Source organism: Halichoerus grypus, chromosome 12, assembly GCF_964656455.1.
Source record: "Halichoerus grypus chromosome 12, mHalGry1.hap1.1, whole genome shotgun sequence".
In the NCBI taxonomy this organism is placed as follows: domain Eukaryota; kingdom Metazoa; phylum Chordata; class Mammalia; order Carnivora; family Phocidae; genus Halichoerus; species Halichoerus grypus.
Genome location: NC_135723.1, coordinates 30,220,429 through 30,240,231, shown reverse-complemented (window position 1 = coordinate 30,240,231; position 19,803 = coordinate 30,220,429).

Genomic DNA, 19,803 nt, shown 5'->3' with positions numbered 1-19,803 from the left:
ACTTCTTGTTTTGAGCCACTGAGTTTTGGCATGGTTTGTTATACAGTGTTAGTGATATAGTTACATAACTGGTAGATACAGCATGAAAGAAAGTGAGTTATCTGGCTAGGGATGATTGCTATTCGTCATGTTTGTAGATTGAAGGAAGCTAATCAATGGATCATCGTCTCTTCAAAGATTTGCTGTCTCATTTTCGGGGGTTTTTTTTGTTCATTAGTTTGTTTTTATTTTTGTTTTTTTGCCTTTTGTTTATTCACTTAGAGCAATGGAAGCCTGTGCTTTTGGGTTATCCTGAAGTCTAACCTGAGAGACAGGACTTCAAAAGCTTATTTTCAGAGCCACACTCAATTATATCTTCCTAATTCAGCCTGTTTCAATAATAATGTTTTCTTTCTCCATCTGCTAACTCTTCTCGTCTATCTCATTTGGTCTAAACCCAAGGAAAGTAGGAGTAGAGCTACTGAGTTGACTCTCTCAATATCCCCATAACTAACATGAAGGCATCATTTGAATATGAGCAAAAAGTTAGGTCTTTAAAAAATGTTAAGATTATGGAAAAAACTGAGTAGAAGTATAAAACCAGAGTAATGTAGTGCTGTGTAAAAACTGTTTATTTTGGCCTTGGTAGACCATAAAACAAAAGGGCAGGACTCTAGAGTCCAGTTCAGTGCTCAAATTTTACAAAAGAGAAAACTGAAACCAAATGAGCTCACATGACATGCCTAATGTCAACTAATGAGTTTAGGGTAAAAGTTGAGACAAGAGCTTTAATTCGTTGGTATCTGCATTCTAGAAATACTAAGGAAAGAAAACCAAGTCCGATAGCAAAACACCTGAATTTTAGTCTCAAATTTTCCTCTCACTCAATATGCGGTTTGGAATCAGCCAATATAACTCTTTACGCTTGGTTTTCTCTCATGTAAAATGTGAATAATAATATCAGTCATGACTACCCTAAATATTTGCAGGAGAATTATTTAAGTAATAATGCAAGCTCTGTACACTGAATTTAGTTCACCCTAACAAACATTTATTACGAGTTAATGATATGTCAAGTATTATGCTAGTTGTTAAGGATACAAAAATGGAAAAAAAAAAAAAAGGATACAAAAATGGTCTCAGGGAACTTAGGGTCTAAAGAGACAGAAAGACAAGAAAAATGATATCAAAATACAGTGATAAGTGCTAAGATAGAGATGGGCAAGGGAGAGGGGTTCTAAAGGAGCATAAATACTCTTGTGAGAATAATTCCATTCTAGTTAAGCCAATTTATAAAGGATCAACTAAAATTGTCCAGATGAAAAATACATAGGTCACTCAGGCAGAGGATATGAATAAGGCAAGAAAGCCTGTCAGAATGTAGGTGTGGAACTCCACGGAGTCAAATTTATATTACTAAATTACAAAAAAAATGGAGTAGCAAGAAGTGAAACTACCATTCAGTAAGGGTCAAGTAATAGATTTAGACATTAGAGAGCCATCGAAAAAACTTTAGCAGGGAGATCATGTGGTTTGATTTATATTTCGGTGTGAATATTCTAGCTGCATGGGAGAAATATCAACAATCTAGGGGAGAAAAGATAATCTAAATTAAGGCAACATAGTAAGGATGGAAAGGAAATGACAGATTACAGAAATTGTGTATACAGTAAATGTTTATTTTATTATTATTTTATTATAGCAAATTGTTTCCTTGAGGTTTTTTTTCCCTATAAAATTTAGTAAGTATTGGTGGCCCCAAGAACATGCTTTTTCTCTCCTATTTGTTACTAGTCTTGCCGTACTTATATGATCTGTTTATCATGATAAATGGAATACTCTTTTTTTTAGACTTGGCTAGAACCAAATATAATTGCTTCATTCATTTATACACAGAAAGGAATGTTGAAATCAGTAAACATTCATTTTTTTTCTAAAGAGCAAGCCAGAAATGCAATATGCCAATATATCCTGGGCAACACTATAATACCAGAATGGTTTCCAAAAGGATAATTGATTCAGCATACTGTTAAGGTTTATTCTAGCCATAAAAGAGCATTTCTCTCATGATGGCTTTTATATACTCAAATTCTGTTTTAAGTTCCTAGAGCAGCAAATGTCTGCAACTATGTAGCATTGACATTACATGGCATCTTCAGGGACACGAGGAAACATGATTGCTCCTACACATATAATGAACAATCCTCAGTGCAGAGAGCCAAGTCAGATTTCTCTCACTTGTGCAGACAACCCTATAAAGGTTTCTCCTGCACGAGTATATGTGCCTGAAGAACCAATAATGGACCAAATGTGTGATCATAAATCATTCATTTCTTCAGGTAAGTTGCTCACAATTTTCTATTAATAGAAAATAAGTCTCAGAAGGTATAACCATAATAAAATTTTTCAAGAGTTTTTAAAATGCTATACTGGGAGCCTATTACTCCGTAATATTAAGTGAAGTTAGTTCTTTCTTTGGGGGGAGGGTGGAAGGAAATTTAAGTGGAGAAAAGATTTCTCCACTTAACTATTTGACTTAATACGTGGCTTAAGAATTTGGTCCAAATTTCAAACCCTGAATATTCTTCTTCTTAATATAGTTCTTCTTTTATGATATTGACTTGTCAACTCAACACTTTCATAAGGATTGTTTTATCCAGGTCCAGAGAATAAGTGGATGCTATTCATGGATTTATTCAGGAACTGGAGACTTGTCTGGACCCTTAGTTTTCCTATGGCTTCTTTGCTTCCATTATCAACAGGTCAAAATGAAGCCAAACAGGTCTTTTGAAATAACTACTTTCCTCATTGCTTTCCTGCATGCCTCATAGATTAGAAGTTTTCAAGATAGTCGCATAACTTTCTTGGTGGTCCTCTGGGTTAGGACCACAAAATGTACTTAGATTTGTCCAATCTGGCTATAAGCCTGGTTTTCTGTCCACTACATTTTTTTCAAATATTGTATTCACTTTTGTTTTTAGTAACAGCTATAAAATTATTATCATAGATAAATTCATTTTAAGTGTACATATCAAATTTAAACTAATTCATAAGTGTTAATAATTGGCATGATTGCTGTTTAAGTACCTGTGTAGAGACACAAAATATACAGCTTTTAAAGAGAAAGGAAGAGACACACATGTTTCAACCATGGTTGCAAATTACTTGATTCAATTGCAGATCTCCTCCAAAGGAGCCAAGCCACAGCTGAATAAAAACCTTATGCTGGGATTCTGTAATCCACTAACACTCTTAGACACATTGTGAGTTGGAAAACAGTTAAAAAACTATGCAGCTGGTATTTTTAAATGAGATGGCTGCATCATTTCTACATAGGATAACATTTTGTTTTATTTTTCCTAGGATGTGAGTGGATGATTAACCACATTTCATGAGCAATACAGTTTTGTCAGTAGTAAATAAAACAGATACTTCATAGAAATAATTCATGAAATGCAATACTGAATTCCCTTATGTTACTCTGAAATGATACAATTTTTTCTTCATTATATAGAGAAAATTCATTTTACTCAAATTACATTGCATTATTAAATTAAACCTATTAACCCTGTGCTTACTTCTAACAATAGATTTTGTAAAGATTCGTATGAAAGTCATTATCTTTAAAAAATGATAATTACATATGGCAGTAAAGCAAAACTGATAACAACATAAAATTTACCTAAAGCTCACTCTGCTTTTCTGGACATAAGCATGTCCAATATCAATTTTCCAAAGAATTAGCTCATCCCAGAAATAAGCAAGATTTTGCTTCAATTCTCAAAATGATGATCAAATTGCTGAATTATGGATATTTTATATAGTTCCTGGGCCATGTCACAAAGCACTAAATCTATTTAAATTATTTTAAAGCTTTTAATGTATTTTCTCAACTGCAAGTGAAAGAAAACGACTCATTAAAGAAACAGGTGTGTGAGGGGCAGGGGAGAGCATTTATGTGTTCGCTGTACTTTCTATTGCTGCTGTAATAAATTTCTATAAACTTGGTGGCTTAAACTGTTTTAATTTATTATCTTACAGCTCTCCAGTTTAGCCACAGGACACGGGTCTGAACTAAAATGAAGATGCCATTAGGCTGCCTTCCTTTCTGGAGGCTCTGGGGAAGAATTTGTCATCTTCTCCAACTACTAAGGGCTGCCCATATTTCTTGGGTCATGGCCCCATTCCTTCATCTTCAAAGTCAGCAAGGTCCTGTTCCATCCAGAATATCTACAGAGATGCTATCCTCAGGACCATGGTTCCCTCTTAATCCCCTGGATTCCCCTCAGCTCTCCTTCCTTCAATTTGTCAAGAGGGATGTAGCAGCAACTCTAACCCACATCCTTTTTAGCTCTGTACTAAAGAATATGTCCATTCCTCTTAATCAAAATAAAAGTCTCAATTTACTGTCTTTGGCTTTGATTGGCTTGGCTTGAGCCTTCTTTCTATTATTAATCTAATCACTGTTCTAGAAGGTAATAAGGCTTAAGTTGTGCCATCTTTGGGAGTAGGAACGCTGTCAATGGACACCCATGCACTGAGATTGAATTGAGTATGGACCCTCAAATGGGAACTGGTGGCTAATGTCAGAAGAAGAATTAATGGATGCTGGGTGGCAAAAAAAAAAAAAAAGTAAAATAAAAAAGCATCAACTACTGCACCAGTCTACATTATACTCACATTAACCAAGTAGGAATAGTGACAGGTGTCTATTTGAAACAAGAAGACAATGCTGCAAAAATGAAAGTCAAACTCTGTCATCATAGATGACGATCTGTGTGCTCATGTAATAACTAACCCAAGTTCTTAAGAAAAAAAATCTTCCAGATAGAAACATAACCTTTGTCTCTAGTCTCATTTTTATTGCTCCCCATCAGAACCCCTTGCTCCAGTCAGCTTAGACTCCTTACCCTGAAGATGCCTTGGACAATTAGATAAGCTTTTCCTCCTGTTCTTGACTCCAGAGCTTCTGAACCTCTGTGAGTTTGTTTCTACATGGAAATAATAACATCAATCTTGAAAGAGAAAATGTGATCTTGGTGTTGTTTTTAAAAGAAATACATTTGAGAGCAATTATCAGTTTTGTACTTAATTTTTCTAGTGCTCCCTTGGAAGTTATGGTGCTTTGTATTTTAGTTCTATTTTCAGTTACTTTTTATGTTTACAAATGTTACCTACCAATATAAAATTTAGGTTCATCTAAGGATGAATGCTTACAGTCTTTATGATTCCCATAATATTCAGTAGTGTAATTTACCTATTAAAAGACCCTCTAGTGTATTTGTATGTACATATGTATATATTTGGTGAGAGCAGTTGGAAAGCTATTAAACATAAAAACTATAAAAGACTCCTAAAGTGAGATGTCTAATTCACCGTACTGCTAAAGAAATAATGCACTAAACCACAAGGGCATATAAATTGTGGGGTTTTTTCCCCAAATGTTTTAATTTCAAATATTTGAGATAATGACTATCCATTACCTTGAGACCAATGCCTGTCTACTGAATATAGTAAGATAAACATGCATATGGAGTTGTCTCTACCTCTTTCATTGCCATGGATTTAAGCTATGTTGTACATTTAGCCTGAAACATTTCATCAAGAAAAAAAAAAAAGCAAGATTTAAGACATAATCAGTTTTAATTTTTGACTTGACTCTTATTGGTGACAACTAGCATATGACTGCATTTTTGCAATCAATCAGTTAAAAGGAAATGATAATACTACTTTATATAGCTCAGTGCTTTTCACTTAAAGGTTTTAAGAGAAAAAGACATTTTGCAAATAAGAATTAATGAAACCCTCAAAGTGCCCCTATGAGTTAGGTAAATATTATTTCAGTCACTTAAACATCTGCATCCAATGGCTTTGACAGTTTAGTGACTTAAGACTAGAGATTAAATTGAAGGCAGGGCCACACTTTTCCACTGTATTGTTTGTTGTCAGTTACAAAGCAAGATCTACATTTTAAAAATGGAACAGACAGGTAGTTTTAATTTAAATCAGATTTATCAGGGGCTGGACTGCCCAGCTTTTAACATGCCCTTCTTTGCTCTGGATTTCTTCCACAGGTTCCTAAGATGCCAAATTACTTTTTTCTTTGGCTGTCATTTGTCTTTCCTAATTTCCTGCTAACCTCTATGAATGCTTGAAAGCATGCCTGTCTCTTCCCTTGTGTCCAATGTAGATTCTTCTAGCTGCAAAGGAATTTACATCAAATGGGGAGGAATTCTTTCTATTTTGGGTGAGGGCTGTTGGGAGTTAAAAGTGAGGAGTTGGCAGAAAGTTCTCTCCACTGTACACATCTTTCACCCTCTTACAGCTCATGCCAATAAATATGTTTTTCTTTTATTTTAAATTTTCCTGCTGTGGTGTCCTGTTCATCATCTCTGTTCTCGGGATGAACTTTCCACCACTGACATGACATACAGAGGTGTGCAGTACAGATGGGCTTAAAGGAATCCAAGAACTATGCATATTTTAAAGAACAAAATGAGAGCAGCACAGATGTATGTATATACACTTGAAAGTGGCCAAGATACTGACAGACAGCATTTAGAGGTTAACACAATGAAATCAAAGGGAGGAACACCTGTCTAATCAGAAGTACAAAACTCAGTGAAAGTTAAACATGCTTTTAAATCATAATAAAGAAAATGCTAGAAAATACACATCCCTGCTGCTAGTGTAATTGAATTCACATCATCTGTATCCATCACTTTTTTCCACTCAGAGGAATACGTTATTAGAAATCTCCTTGATGTTAACAACCAACCTGAAGTGGCAGCTTCATTAACCTCTTTTAAAGTACAGGATATTTTAATCCATTTAATAATATGTTTGATGTAATTCCTTCTGGCTTTGCTGCTAAAAAGACAGGAATCTCATCAATGGCTACTGGGAAAGAGGAGGAAGTCAGAAATCAGAGGGCAGAGAATAAGTGGTTTAAGGTGACACCAAAGGTAACCTTTATGAAAAATAGCAGAATATTGAAGCCAGTCCTCAATGGGATGTGGCATGTTTAAATTTCTCCTAGCCAAGCCAGGATACTCGTGGAGCATTATAATCTGGTGGATAAGAATTCTGTCATTTTTATATTGTATTAAGACTAACAGTTAGATGTGTGACAGGGTCGCTGATTAGGATAGTTAATTTTTCAGAGCAAAAGCCAAACATGAGTAAACATAGAAAGTGCAATTCTCTGTGTATTCACTTTTTATTGCTGTCTAATAAAGTACCATAAATTTAGCAGCTAAAAGCCACAGCCATTTATTACCTTACAGTTTTATTGATCAGAAGCACTGGTTTGGCATAACTGGATTTTCGGGTTGGGCCTCACAAGACTGAAATCCAAGTATCAGCTGGGTTTTGTTCTCATTTTGGAGCTCGGGGTCCACTTCCAAGCACATTGAGGTTGTTGACAGATTTTAGTTCTTTTGGCTTATAGGAGTAAGGTCCCAGCTCCTAGAGGATCCCTATCATTCCCTAACATGCAGCAGTCTCAACAACATGGCGCCTCGCTTCCACAATGCTAGCAGATGAGTTTTTCTGTCTTCAAACTGCTGACTTTCTTTAAGGGCTCATGTGCTTAAGTCAGACCCATCTAGGATCTCCCTTTTCTGGAGAACTCAAAGTCAGCTGATTAAGGACTTTAATTACATCTTGAAAATCACTTTTGCTGCATAACATAACATACACATGAGAATTATACCCCATCATTTTCATAGATGTGCTTATACTTAAGGGAATGAGATTAAACAGGCTGTGGAAACCAGGGAGGCAGTAATCTTGGGGACCATACTGGAATTCTGCCTACCCTACCACATTCTATTTTTAGCAACTCTAGAAATATATGGGTTGGCCTTACGTAGGGAGGGCTGGAAAAATGTCAAGATTCCAATTTCAAAAAGATTAACTAGGGTGCAATTACTCATCTAAATAGAAGCCAAGTTAGATGAGCTCTGCAAAAGTAGCAGATGTGAAACTCCAAGTATAGTTGAGTACTTAGGGTTCATCTCAACCAGATAAATACCAAGATTTGGGAAGAAAGAATTATACTAGACCTCTCAACTGTGGAAATGGGATTCCTTGATAGATTGGAATAAACCTGGGCTTTGAAATCAGACAGACTAGAATTAGAATGTTAGCTCTGTCCTTATCCGGCTAGCGACCCTGGGAAAGCTCCTCAAATACAAACTGAAGATAATGACACTTAACACCATAAAATTTTGAGCATAGCACTGAAGATATTGAAGGTACCATACTGATTTTCTTCCCTGTGTAGGCTCAGGAACTCAGTGAGACCGATCCTCCGGTTGTGTCTGCGCTTAAGTGAAGATAAAGTGAAATGTGTCTGATGTTGATCAGATGAAATGCTTGTAGTGTTAATTGACACTAACAATACGTTGTTAGTTAAGTTGATTCAAAAGCAAAATCCTGACCATCTTAAGTTGATTTAAAAGCAAAATCCAGGAAAAGATTATTTTTTTATAAATACGAGATTATTTTAATTTTTTTTTTTTAAAGATTTATTTATTTATTTGACAGAGAGAGACACAGTGAGAGCAGGAACACAAGGGAGTGTGAGAGGGAGAAGCAGGCTTCCCGCTGAGCAGGGAGCCCAATGCGGTGCTCGATCCCAGGACTCTGGGATCACGACCCGAGCCGAAGGCAGACGCTTAACGACTGAGCCACCCAGGCGCCCTTATTTTAATTTTTAAACACAGTATGTTCACTAATATTAGGAATTATTTCAAAAAATACTGTTTTGTTTTTACAAAAAATACTATTTAATGAAATTATAGCCCATAAGCAAAATCTGAGCTGCTTTTGCTGACATGAAACAAAACTTCATAATTTAAATAATTTTCTTCATCCTAGTACTTCTCATTTTATTACTCTTTATTACTTATTTTACTGTCACTTTTATGAAGAGATAAATTTTTAATATCATATATGCATCAAAAAATATCTAGGCATAAAAGAATTCAAGTAGTGCCATAATTTGGCCCTGCACGGTATTTAATCAAAAATATTTTCATTGATATGTTTGGGCCTGGTGTCACCTCCTATGTTAAGAGTTTTCTTTTCTGTAAGCTTTCTTTTGAGGAGCAATTAGATAGACTCAGTTAGGTTTTCACTGGAGCCTCTATAACATCCTTTGTGACTCTGCATTCATCAAGGATAAAGAAGAATCAAAGCAAGTATTTTTGGTTAGACAGTGATGTATACAATGTAGCACTTCTCTTCAAACAAAAGTAAATTTATTAGTGAAAAATAATGAACACAAATACTTAAAGGTGTATCAAATACATTTACTTATAACTCACATGCCCTTGAAACATTTTGATTAAATAATTAAACAGTGCTTATTTTATATTACTCATCTCATATCATCCATAATGCTTAGCGTTATCATTTTATTTGGTAAGGAGTTTTGTTAGTCAAAAGACTAGGTTATTCTGCAGTAGATTCTAAGATTCTAAGAACCTTAGAATTCTAATGGCATTTGACAACAACAGTTCATTCCTAACTCCAGAAAATATCCATCATGGGAGCTTTACTTTACACTTCCTTATTTGGTAATCAAGGCTAATTAAGCCTCTGCCATATGGGATATGATGAGTTCCTATAAAAGGAAGAAGATATATGGGTCTTAAAGAATTCCTGAAAGTCTCACATGACAATTCTGTTCACATGTCATTAGACAAACAAGACATGTGGTCATGCTTAATGTCAAGTGAGTGCATAAGTACATTTCTATCATGTACAGAAAAGACATATGTAACATACTTAATGTCTATCACAGTATCCCCTTCTGGTCATAAAATAGGTATCTCAATTCCCTTTCAGCACAAAATATAAATTTACTCCTCTAAGGAAGGAAAGCCCAAAACACCATAGCGTCAAGACATAGCTCATAGTGAAGGCGGCATGTGATGATGCACAGTAGGCTCTCTATTTTATCCAGATGTGGCTCTTTTAGATTTGAAGATGTAAAAACATAAGATAAATTATCTATCCCACACACATCCATTTTGCAGGATGTGACCACGGGATCACAATAATGGCATAAATGTTCCCATTCAGAGAATGGCGGAATGTGAGACAATTGGCAATCTCTGATCCATAGCAATTCTGAAATCTTTCTGAGCAAATATATTGAGGGCACTGTACTATCAGAGTAGGCAATAACCTTTGCCCTCTTTCTGTTCCCTGGATGTATCTTCCTTCACCACAGGTTTCCACAGCTTCTGACTCAGCCTTTTTTGAGGTTTCTGTATTGCTGTAACTGTCCTTAACAATATTTGAAATAGGGTTTGGGAAACTTGCCTAGGGTGGTAATAGAATGGTGCCCTCCCCCCAAATTGTCCCCCACCACACACAAAAGATGTATCTGTGTCCTAACCCCTAGAACCTGTGAATGCAACCTTATTTTTAAAAAGTGTTTCTGCAGATGGAAATAAGTTAAGGATCTTAAGATGAGATCATCCTGGGTTATCCAGTTGGGTCTACATCCAATGAAAAGAAGACACACACAGAGGAGAAGACCATGTAAAGACATGAGCATGAAAGATATAGAGATGTAGAGAAGGAGATAAAGATATATAGATATAGTGGTTATACTGCACATAGTCATAAACTAAGAAATACCTGGAGCCACTAGAATCTGGAAGAGGCAAGAAATTCTCCTCTGGAGCCTACCGAGGGAACATGACCCTGTCCAAATTCTGATTTCAGACTTCTGGCCTTTCAAACTGTGAGAGGATAAATTTTTGTTTGCAGTTTTAAGTACCCAAGTTTGTGGTAATTTGTTACAGCAGCCCTAAAAAACAAATAGACCTCCCTTGGGGCCACATGACTGAATTGGCCAGTAAACTGTAACCATAAAGGATGGTAGTCCCTTTCAGATAGAAATATTAAACTGCCAATGCAGGACACTGTAGCACTCTTTTCTCCTTGCCTTAGTGATTGTAGAAGCAAGAATCATGATGATGCCTACCTACATTGATTTGTGTCTCTGGCTGATTTAAAGAGCAGATTAGTCTGGCTGATTTGTTCTGAATGTGATCACAAGCAATAAATAAATAAACATTTGTGGTTTTAAGCCACTGAAATATTTAGCCAGTTAGTTATTGCAACATACCTTAGCCCATACTCATGATTAAAGCCAATAGATATTTGGGGATTAATAGTTTCCTTTTGAAGTTCAAATGCAAAAGTTCATTAATTGCCTTTTAAAACATTTGTTATAATTTCAAATATGGCTTAATAAAGGTCCAAGGAGGTATTAAGAGGGGGAATCAAGCAACTTAGAATAAAAAATGCCTGTATTGAATTTAATTACTTCTGATTTCTTAGAAAACCCTGAGTCTCAATCCTTTCCTCCATAACATATAAACGATAATGCTGATGCTTGGGGCACCTGGGTGACTCAGTCAGTTAAATGTCTGCCTTCAGTTCAGGTCATGATCTCAGGGTCCTGGGATCGAGCCCCGCATTGGCTCCCTGCTCAGCAGGGAGTCTCCTTCTCCCTCTGCCTGCCGCTCCCCCTGCTGTGCTCTTTCTCTCTGTGTCAAATAAATAAATAAAATCTTTAAAAAAATAATAATGCTAATTCTTTCCTCACTAGGCCTTGTGAAGCTCCAATAAGATAACTGGTGCAAAGACTTTGTAAGTTATAAAGAATCACATATATTTAATTGATTTCCATTCCACAACTGTGATGACAGGAAGGCACTTATACCATAATATTTTCGGGCACATCTCTTATGAGGAGGACCAAAATTTCCAACCTTTCCAAACTGAAACATATAGATTCCTGATATTTCCATATAGTTGTGAATTCCAGTGACCTATAGCAGAAAAAAGCTAAACCCAGAAAACAGAAATACAATTGAGAGGCAAATTCTGCTAGATGGATTGTTCATGATTCTTTATCTGTAAAGATAATGTATGAGCTTTTTTGGCTTAGAGAACCTGGCTATTTCTGAGATATGGCTGAGGGATGCTTCAAAAATCAGGGAAAAACAGGAATCACAAACAGATTTACTAGGTCTTTGATATTTGGAGGGGCCTCAAAACCTACACAAGCCCCCAAAAATTCCGATTGGGACCCTGAGAAATCTTTAAACAGTAAGTAATTTAGAAACTCAAGCTGAAGATACAGTGTATGATGGAAACAAGTGGTGATTCTCAGAGCCCATTCTCAAAGTTATTTCATGTCTTAATATGGCTGTTGGAACTTGAGCCATTACATCTGTATTCTGGCAAAAGAAAACAGGAAGTAGGGAGAAAGTCCACCATCTTTTTAAGGAGACTTACTAAAACTATCCCACAATACTTCTAATTACCTATCATTGCATGGGACTAGTCACAAAGAGGCCAACTCCTAGCCACAAAGAGGCCAACAAATACAGTCCTTTAATTGGAAGTGTTGCCACCTTAAGTACCTTTGTTAGTTAGGAAGAGGGAGAATGAATGTTGTGGTACATAAAACAGAACGGTTTGCTGCAGGAAAAAAAAAACTGAACAGGAAATAAAAACTGAAGTAAAAATGGATGGGAAGGATAATTAAAGAACAACTAAAGAAATAAGATCATTTATTCAATACCTCAATGAGCATACTTATTTAGAAATACATTTATTCAATTGAGATCTACTGAGAATAACCTAATGTGAGACACTTAGGATACCACAATGAATAGAACATAGTGTTGGGGGATCCATATCAATGTTTTAAGAAAGTTAGAAGTAATGGGGCTTCAAAACTAAATGATGTGTTGTGGTGGGAAAAAGAATAATAAAAAACAATGGTAAATCTAGGATTTCATGATTTCTGAGTAATTGAAAAAAATACTATTATGTATTAATAGGCACCAACAGATAAGGATGAGAACCAAGTTGGAGAAGTATTGAGATGACACAGTTTGTACCAATGACTGCTCTATTGGAAGGCTTCCCTGATTCTGGTTGACAACTGCCCCCCCAAATTCTTTGTTTCCTGAGCATTACAACATGCCTCAATCAAATCATTTATCACATGGTACTATAAATGATGTCTGCATAACCAACTGTGTGCTGCAGCCAGCTTTCACCAGGTTGCAATAGTGAAATATGGATATTTCTTCCCAAAATCTAGTTTAGTGACTTCAAGTTGGTAGCTTAAAACCAGCCATGATGGGAGAATTTACACCATAAATATTGGCAAATGCTTGCCATCAGGCTCTGTGTTTCCCCTGAGAGCTGGTTGTTAAACATCTATCAATATATCCCTGTGTGTAAATCTCTTCTCAGGCTATCAGATTTTTGAGGACACAGTCTCTACCTGGTCCATATGTGTGTCCTCTTTGTGGTGGGAATGTGCATTTGGTGGTGGCAGTGGGTGGTGGTTTCACTAAAGTTCCATAAGAAATTTAACAGCCAATCAGGAAAACAAAATTGAGCACACAGGTGAAAAGTGATTTGGAGTTCACAAAGATAGCATGGCTTGATCTATGTGTGGGGTTGGCAATAGTTAAATTTGAGAAAAAAAATAACAATATGTGGAATGTGTTATAAAGTCAGTACAGCTGTTAAACTTAAATGTCAACATTCTGGATAAAAATATAAGCTTTTTAAAATGGAATTTATTTTATCTTATAATAATCTGGAATTGGAGTCTACAAACCATGGTTGATGGATTCAGAGAGAGAGTATGAGAAAGGGGCTTTACATTACGTCCACTTTTTAAAAATGCCATTATATCATGTAGATAGGGATAATAGTAATGTAGATGAAGTTTGCTTCCTTCTTTGGGATTACGCTATCTTCTCAAGCTTCTAGGACACATGATCTTATAAAATAATATAAGTCATTTATACAGACACTCAGAATACACAGAGATTACTACAAAGTAATTCCACTTAAGAGAAAAAAGCTTATGTTTACTTTGAACAAAAGAACACACACCTAAATGTGGAGTAATAACTTAGTGAGATAAGCAAAAGGGCAATGTCAACATAGGTTTTCAGTTAGTCCTAAAATCTGACTACATACAAATAGTACATTTTGCATCATTTAATAAGGCTGGATATTTCTAGATACACTGAAAAAATGAAAGATCATAAGCCATGTTTCAAATCAAAGTCCTTTATCACAAAAAAGATTATTAATACAAAGAATAATTATATTGACCAAATATAAATTGAGCATATCCAATAGAGAAAAACATTTTGTTGTGTACTATGTATTCATTTAAACAATGTATTCTAAAGGCATAAAATTGTAATCATATTACTCATAAGTATAATTGGTCATCTTTATTGAAAAGCATCTAATTATATGATGTCCTGACTGTCCCTGAAAATAAAGAACATATAGTTACTATTAGTACGGTTAAGTCTAAAGCTGTGCCTTCCAGCAGAGCATGACAAAACAAGCCAGGTGTCTCATCCTTCTAACATCATCTTTGGCTCTCAAATCTATGTAGGTGGATACACAGTATGGGGACTGCGTTCAATATTTAAATTGAGAATCTTTTCAAAAAATGGATTAATATATCTTTGTCAGAAATAGACATAGAAATAGACAGAAACTGGAAATATATACCTTACTCAGGCTGAATCATGATGAAACAGAAAATCTTAACAGACCAATTACTAGTAAGGAAACTGAATCAGTAATGAAAAATCTCCCAACAAACAAAAGTTCAGGACCAGACAGCTTCACTGGTGAACTCTACAAAATCCTTCTGCCAAACTTTCTCAAACTCTTCCAAAGAATAAAAGAAGAGGGGTGTTTTCTAATTTCATTTTATTTTTTATTTTTTCAAAAGATTTTATTTACTTATTTATTTGAGAAAGAGAGAGAGAGAATACGATTAGAGGGCAGGGGCAGAGACAGAGGGAGAAGTAGACTCCCTGCTGAGCAGGAAGCCCATCACAGGGCTTGATCCCTGGACCCTGAGATCATGACCTGAGCCAAAGGCAGACACTTAACCAAACGAGCCACCCAGGCACCCCTCCAATTTCATTTTATGAGGTCAGTATTACCAATACCAAAATTAGACAAGGATGCTACAAGAAAACAAAATTACAGGCCAATATCTCTGATGAACAAACACGCAAACTCCTCAACAAAATATTAGCAAATCAAATTCAACAATACATTAAAAGGATCATATACCATGATCAAGTTTTATTCTATGAATGCAAGGATGGTTGTACATCTGTAGATCAGTTAACATCACATTAACAAAAAGAAGGATAAAAATCATATAGTCATCTCAATAGATTCAGAAAAAGTGACAAAATTTAACATTAATTTATGATAAAAACTCTCAACAAAGTGCGTACAGAGAAAACATACTTCAATATAATAAAGACCATATGTGATAAACTCACAGCTAAATCATACTCAATGGTGAATAGCTGAAAGTCTTTCCTCTAAAATGAAGAACAAGACAAGGATGCCCACACAGATCTTTTATTAAACAAAGCAGTCCTAGCCACAGCAATTAGGCAAGAAAAGGAAATAAAAGGTATCTAAGTTGGAAAGGAAGTTAAACTGAGACTATTTGCAGATGACATTCTATTATATATAAAAAAGCATAAAGACTCCATAAAAAATGGTTAGAACAAATAAATGAATTCAGTAAAACTGTAGGATACAAATTCAATAGCCCCCCCAAAAATCTGTTGCATTTCTATACACTAATGACAAACGATCAGAAAGAGAAATAAAACAATGCCATTTACAATTGCATTAACAAAAAAAGAACAAAATACCTTAGTGTAAATTTAACCAAGGAGGTAAAATACCTGTATATAGCAAATTATAAGACATTTATGAAAGTGAGAAAGACTCAAATACAGTTGACGTTTGAACAACATGAGTTTGAACTGTGTGGGTCCATTTATACAACAGATTTTTTTTTCAGTAAATACAGTGCAATATTGTAAATGTTATTTTTCTTCCCTATGATTTTCTTAATAGCATTTTATTGTCTCTAGCTTACTTTATTATAAGAATATAATATATAATAAATACAATGTACAAAGTATATGCTAATCAATGGTTTATGTTATCAGTAAGGCCTGTAGTAGGCTTAATATTAGTATTAATAGTAGGCTATTATTAATTAAGTTTTTGGGGAGTCAAAGGTTAGATGTGGATTTTCAACTGTGTATTTGTAACCCCTATATTTTTCAAGGGTCAACTGTAAATGGAAAAATATTCCATGCTCATGAAATGGAAGAATCAATATTGTTAAAATGTCCCTACTACCCAAAGCAACCTACAGATACAGTGCAATTCCTATCAGAATTCCAATGACATTTTCAAGGAAATAGAACAAGTAATCCTAAAATTTGTGTGGAAACAACAAAAACCCTGAATAGTCAAAGCAATAATGAAAAAAACAAAGCTGGAAGCATCGCACTTCCTGATCCCAAGTTATATTACAAAGCTAAAGTAATTAAAACAGTATGATGTTGGCATAAAAACAAACACAAAGATCAATGGAACAGAATAGAGATTCCCAAAATAAATCCATGCACATATGATCAATTAATTTATAACAAAGGAGCCAAGAATACATAAGAGGGAAAGGACAGTCTCTTTAATAAATGGTACTGGGAAAACTGGACAGCCACATGCAAAAGAATGAAACTCAACCACTGTTTTATACCACATACAGAAGTTAACTCAAAATGGGTGAAAGACTTGAACCTAAAACCTAAAACCATAAAACTCCTAGAAGAAAGCATAAGCTATAAACTACTTGAAATAGATCTTAGCAATGAATTTTTTGTATCTGACACCAAGAGCAAAAGCAACAAAAATAGATAGATATAGATAGATAGATAGATAAATAAATAAATAAATGGAACCACCTCATACTAAAAATCTTCCTCACAACAAGAAACTATCAACAAAATGAAAAGGCAATCTATTGAATGGGAGAAAATATTTGTAAATCACTTATCTGATATGAGGCTAATATCTAAAATACCAAAGAACTCCTACAACTCAGTAGCAAAAAAAAAAAAAAAAAAAAAAAAAGAGAGAGAGAGAAAGAAAGAAAGAAAGAAAAAGAAAGAGCCAATAATGTGAATTAAAAACTGGGCAGATCTGAAAAGGCATTTTTCTAAAGAAAACATGCAGAGGGCCAATAGATACATGAAAAGGTGCTCAACGTCATTAATCATCATAGAAATGCAAATGAAAACCCCTACCAGATACCACCTTATACCTGTTAGCATGGCTATTATCAAAAAGACAAGGAATAACAAGTGTTGGCAAGGCTATAAAGGGGATCCTTGTGCACTGTTGGAAGAAATGTAAATTAGTACAACCATTATGGAAAATATGATGGAGTTTCCTCATAAAATTAAAAATAGGACTGCCACGTGACCCAGCAATTCCATTTATGGATATTTATTTGAAGAAAATAAAAACACTAACTCAAAAAGGTATCTCTACACCCCATGTTTATCAAAACATTACTTACAAAAGCCAAGATATGGAAACAATCTAAGAACCTAAGTGCCCATCAGTGGATAAATGTAAAAGGAGTGGGGGTTGCGGAGCAAGATGGCAGAGGAGTAGGAAACCTGGATTTCGTCTGGTCCCAGGAATTCAGCTGGAGAGGGATCAAACTATTCTGAACACCTACGAACTCAACAGGAGATCAAAGAAAAGAATAGCAACAACTCTCTGAACAGAAAAGTGACCACTTTCTGGAAGGTAGGACGTGGGGAGAAGTGAATCCGAGGCGATATTCAGTAGGATAGACAGTGGGGGAGGGGGCCTCCATCGGCAGCTTCTGGCAAGTGATAGAGCCGCGGAGCACAAAATTGGAACTTTCAGAAGTCGGCTCCGCTGAGGGAGGTCGCTCCAGTGCCTAAGTGGGGAGTGGAACCCTCGTGGGACAGTGTGGTCTCAGGACCCTTGGCATCACAGAAAGACTGGGGGTGCCTGAGTGTGGCAGAGTTCCCAGGTATCGGAGCGGGGAAGCCGGCTGCAGAGATGGAGCCGAGGCGCAGGATCTCAGCTCGGGGTTGCCATAAACCGTGATCCGGGGCACAGTCGGGTCACTGCTCTTCCAGCAGGGACCCAACAAGCAGCAGATCTGGGGAGACCCCCTTTCCTCCCCCAGGAGGAGTGGCGTGGGAGCGCACCGCAGGGATCTGCTGGGTTTGGAGACCCCACACGGGGTCATGTGCCAGAGATAGAAACCCTCGGTCACAGGCCAGGTGAGCACGGAGTGCGGCTGGAGACCAGGGAGATGGGAGTGACTGCTTTTCTCTGGGGGCGCACTGAGGAGCGGGGCCTGAGTTCTCGGCTCCTCCGGGGCGGAGATTGGGAGGCCACCATTTTCACTCTCCGCCTCCAAAGCTGTACAGAAAGCTTGCAGGGAACAAAAGCTCCCAAGAGCAAACCTGAGCAGATTACTTAGCCTGACCCGACAAGGACGGGGCAATTCCGCCTCCGGCAAAGACATTTGGGAACCACGGCAACAGGCCCCTCCCCCAGAAGATCAGCAAGAACAGCCAGCCAAGACCAAGTTTACCGATCAATGAGAACGGCAGAACTCCAGCGCTAGGGGAATACTGCACATAGAATCCATGGCTTTTTTACCATGATTCTTTAGTCTTTCAAAGTTAATTTTTTTAACTGTCTTTTTTTTTGAATTTCTCTTTTTCCCTTTCTCAACCAACATCTTATCAATCCCTTTTTTAAAAAAATATTTTTATTTTTCATTTTTAGAGTCATATTCTATCCCTTCATAGTAGTTACCCTTATTTTTGGTATATATATATATATATATATATATATATATATATATATATAAGTTGTTCTCTCTTTAAAATTTTGAGATACAGTTTCTTCTAACAGATCAAAATATACCCTAAATCTCTAGTGTATGGCTTTGTTCTAGTCTCCTGCCTGATCACATTCTCTTTTTTATTTTTTTAAAATCCTCTTCTTTCTTTTTTCAACCAACTTCTTATCTTATCAATCCCTTTTATAAAATCTTTTATAATTTTCATCTTTACAGTCATATTCCATCCCTTCATTGTATTAACCCTTATTTTTCTACATACGTAAGTTTTTCTTTCTTTAAAATTTTGGGAGGCACTTTCTTCTAACAGACCAAAATACACCCAAAATCTAGTGTGTGGCACTGATCTATGCACCAGCCTGATTATATTTGATCATATTCTGGGGTTTTTTTGTTTGTTTTGTTCTGTTTTTGTTTGTTTTTATCTTTATCTTTTTCTTTTTTCTTTCTTTCCCTTTTTTTCCCCTGGTTTCAGGTCTTTTCTGATTTGTTCAGAGTATATTTTCTGGGGACGTTGTTACCCTGTTAGCATTTTGTTCTCTCATTCATCTATTCTCCTCCGGACAAAATGACAAGATGGAAAAAAACACCTCAACAAAAAGAACAAGAGGCAGTACTGACTGCCAGGGACCTACTCAATATGGACATTAGTACGATGTCAGACCTAGAGTTCAGAATGATGATTTTAAAGATACTAGCTGGGCTTTTAAAATGCATGGAAGATATTAGAGAAACCCTTTCTGGAGAAATAAAACAACTAAAATCTAACCAAGTCAAAATCAAAAAGGCTATTAATGAGGAGCAATAAAAAATGGAGGCTCTAACTGCTAGGATAAATGAGGCAGAAGAGAGAATTAGTGATATAGAAGACCAAATGATGAAAAATAAAGATGCTGAGAAAAAGAACGATAAACAACTACTGGATCACGAGGCAGAATTCGAGAGATAAGCGATACCATAAGACGAAACAACATTAGAATAATTGGGATCCCAGA